We start from the raw sequence: 3,938 nt of genomic DNA, 5'->3' as shown, positions 1-3,938 counted from the left end.
CTGTCAACGTTACAAGAACCTATTAGATCATACACAGAGAGTACATCAATTTGGAGTTTGTTTTATTTTAGTATAACTAAAATAAAGTGGGTCTAAGTTTTAAGATTGGAATTAGTTTTGAATCTTAAACTTGTTAGATTGATGGAGGTCCTTCTGTTTGAGGGAAGAATTGTTGGAAATACAATCAAAATTCTATATTGAAAAAATCATGGGTTAATCCAATTGGATTATTGGATTAATCTAATTGGATCTTAAACTTATTAGATTAATAGTTAATCTAATATTTGTTTAGGTTTTTCAAATAAGTTCAAATCAAATAAAGCTCATGTTATTAGATAATGTCTTAGTAGATAAGACTTGGCCACATTATTAGATGAATACTTGGTCACGTTTTATCTAATAAAATAACTCTAACGATTGGGGTTTAAAATATATATATATATATATATATATATATATATATATATATATATATATATATATATATATATATATATATATATACACACACACACAAACACACACACACGCGGTAGCTAACACTACTTACACGACATCGAGAGACTCCAATTGTGCTGATGAGACGAGTGGCGGTTATGCTCGTGTAGATACCGCTAGAAGCATGAACATACTAATCGTGCTAAGATCGACTAGACTCTCCAAATATGCAAAGAGTTTTACTTATCAAGAGGTAACATTTTTACAAAATCAATGATGTAATTAGAACTCGCATGGATCTCTAGTGGGTTCCTTTTTTATTTTCGTTGTGTTTTTTTGTTTAACTTTTGTACATAATCCAACATTTACCACCTAGGGATCAAGCCTAACCCTATAAGTCTACCCGACCTACTAAGCTTCTTGCTTGGACTTTTTCCAAGACTTTATCACCTAAGGTCTACTCTTAGGATCTCACCACCTAAGATTCACTCCCCTCGGACTTTGCCTCCCGTCTTTCAAATCCGCTTGGACTTGTCACTTGTCAAACATCAAATCATTCTTGACCGTCTGGACATTCCTTGTCTAATATCTTGCTAGGACTTTCTCTTGCTAGTCATTCAGTCAACATTTGACCTAACTAGATTTTATCTTTATGAGTCATCTAGTTATCCTTTAACCTGACTAGACTTAACTTACTTCCAAATATCATATCATGTTTGGATAACTCTGGGTCAAACTTGATCAAACATAGATATATGTTATATTAAAATCATAAAAGTTGATTACATCAACACTTACATCTATAGGTCTTCTCAAAGAGATACCAACATCTTTTTCACGTATGGCCAATTTATTGCAGCAAGACCACCGTGAACACAAATTGTATTTCAGATCTCCAATCGGTGGGCTAGCACTATTTTTTGTGACAAACGCATTGTTGTCTTTAAGTCTCTCATTCCCAAAGATTTCGTGAGAGTCCTTTTTAACCTCAAGCATAACTGGACGTCTTCCTATTTCGTGTCATACTTCTGCAAAGGCTTTACCAATTGAGGGAAGAAGTCTTCGGCTTAGAATCTATCCATGAACCTTGTCAAGTTCCATGTTGAGAAAAGTTAGAAACTCATACGCGTCTCTTAAACTTCATGTATTAAGTTCATGTTAGAAATGTTAGAAATTATAAATGGAAAAATAATAAAAAAAGTTTTAAATATCTTTTGGATGATTAAAGGGTGCATCTAATGAAGAAGTAATATGCCTCTTAGGAAAGGATGCGATCTACATCACTCATTTTGAAATAGATGGGTGAAATCTAATTGAACCAAGAGGTTCTTATACCCTTTCATATGTATAAATAAAGTCTCTCACATACTCATGCATTCATTCACTCACTTCCTTCCAAGCAAAGCAAGCATTGCATTCTTGCATTGGAAAGTTCAAGAAGCTTCCTCGGTTCGGAGGTTTTGAGATTTGCAGTGCTGCTATCGCAAGATAAAAGTCGTTGTATCTTGGGAGACGATTGCCGTATTCCGTGAGCATCGTGTGCGGGGCAAATTCGTCTTAAAGATATAGAGTATAACTCTAGCCTCGACTTAGCTGAAAACGGTGGTATACCATCATTCTGCCTGCACTCAGTTTGCATCAGCAATAAAGGACCCAACATTTTTAAGACGAATTTTCTTCGTGCAAATTGATGGCTGGAATCAATGACGTTCCAACCGTCGTTCCAATCGGAGAGAAGACGAAAAAGTTCAACGGAGCCGACTTCAAAAGATGGCAGCAGAAGATGCTATTCTACCTGATAACATTAAACCTCGTACGATTTTTGCATAAAGACCCGCCAGCCGCTACGGAAGGTAATTCCGATAGTAAGGTTGCATGCGATGCGTGGTCGCACGGAGATTTCCTATGTCGTAACTACATTCTCAACGCATTGGACAATGCGTTGTATAACGTGTATTGTTCAATAGAGATGGCAAAATCTCTATGGGAGTCACTTGAAAAGAAATACAAAATCGAAAGCTTCGGGTTGAAGAAATTCATCGTATGCCGGTTTCTGGATTTCAAAATGCTGGATTCCAAGAGCGTAACATCTCAAGTCCAAGACATGCAACTGATAATGTATGATCTGGATGCCGAAGGCATGAAGCTGAACGAGTCATTCAAAGTAGCTGCAGTAATCGAGAAACTCCCTCCGTCGTGGAAGGATTTCAAAATTTACCTAAAGCACAAGCAAAAGGAGATGGGACTTGAAAACCTAATCCTGAGGCTACGAATAGAGGAAGATGCCCGACTCCAGAGGAACGAAGCAGGCAGTCAACGAGATGTCCAACCTGGCTGAGCCAAAAGCCAAAAAGCCGAAGCAATCCAAAAAGAATGCTCAAGGCAATAAATTCAAGGGCACATCTACAACTGCGGAAAGCCAGGACACATGTCCAAGGATTGCAGACTCCCGAAGAAATCAACCAAGAGTCAGAAGGATGTTGCGAACCAAGTCATAACTTATCTCGACATAGAATTGGATCTCACTACGGTCGTATTTGAAGCCAACACGATGGTGAATAACCCAAAGTGGTGGTGGATTGATACTGGAGCAACCCATCATATCTGTTCTGATAAGGTGATGTTCTCCAAGTATACTCCGATAAGTGGAAGAAAGCTCTATATGAGCAATTCCATGACATCCCCGATTGTTGGACTCGGGAAAGTTGTTCTAAAAATGACGTCTGTGAAAGAGCTAACGCTCATTGATGTGCTCCATGTTCCCGACATCAGGAAAAACCTAGTTTCTGGATCAGTACTTGTTAAGGCCGGTTTCATACTAGTGTTCCAGTCAAACAACTTTGTACTTACGAAAAATGGTGTATTCATAGGTAAAGGGTACTTAAAACAGAGTCTGTTCAAAATGGTTGTAATGACTGTACACCGTGAATTTGATGGTAATAAAATAAAAGCTTCCAGCTATGTTGTTGAGTATTTTAATTTATGGCATGATCGACTTGGGCATGTCAATAATAATACTCTAAAACGTCTTGTCAAGTTAAATTTATTATCAAACGTTAATGTTGACGAAACACACAAATGTGAAGTGTGTGTGGAAACAAAAATAACGAGACTACCTTTTCATTCAGTGGAAAGGTCAACGACTCCTCTAGAGTTAATACATAGTGATCTATGTGACTTAAATTTGTGCATACTAGAGGAGGTAAAAAGTATTTTATTACTTTTATCGATGACTGCACGAGGTTCTGTTATGTCTTTCTTTTAAGAAGTAAAGATGAAGCCTTAGAAGCTTTCAAAACCTATAAAACAGAAGTTAAAAATCAACTTGATAAACAAATTAAAATAATTCGTAGCGATAGAGGAGGAGAATATGGTGCACCGTTTGATGAGTTTTGTTCAAAATATGGCATTATCCATCAAACAACGGTGTCTTACTCGCCTCAATCAAATGGTGTTGCCGAACGTAAAAATCGGACACTAAAAGAAATAATGAATGCCTT

Source organism: Zingiber officinale, chromosome 5B, assembly GCF_018446385.1.
Source record: "Zingiber officinale cultivar Zhangliang chromosome 5B, Zo_v1.1, whole genome shotgun sequence".
NCBI classification, from domain to species: Eukaryota; Viridiplantae; Streptophyta; class Magnoliopsida; order Zingiberales; family Zingiberaceae; genus Zingiber; species Zingiber officinale.
The sequence above is the reverse complement of the archived record's forward strand: the minus strand, read 5'-3'. Positions refer to the sequence as shown.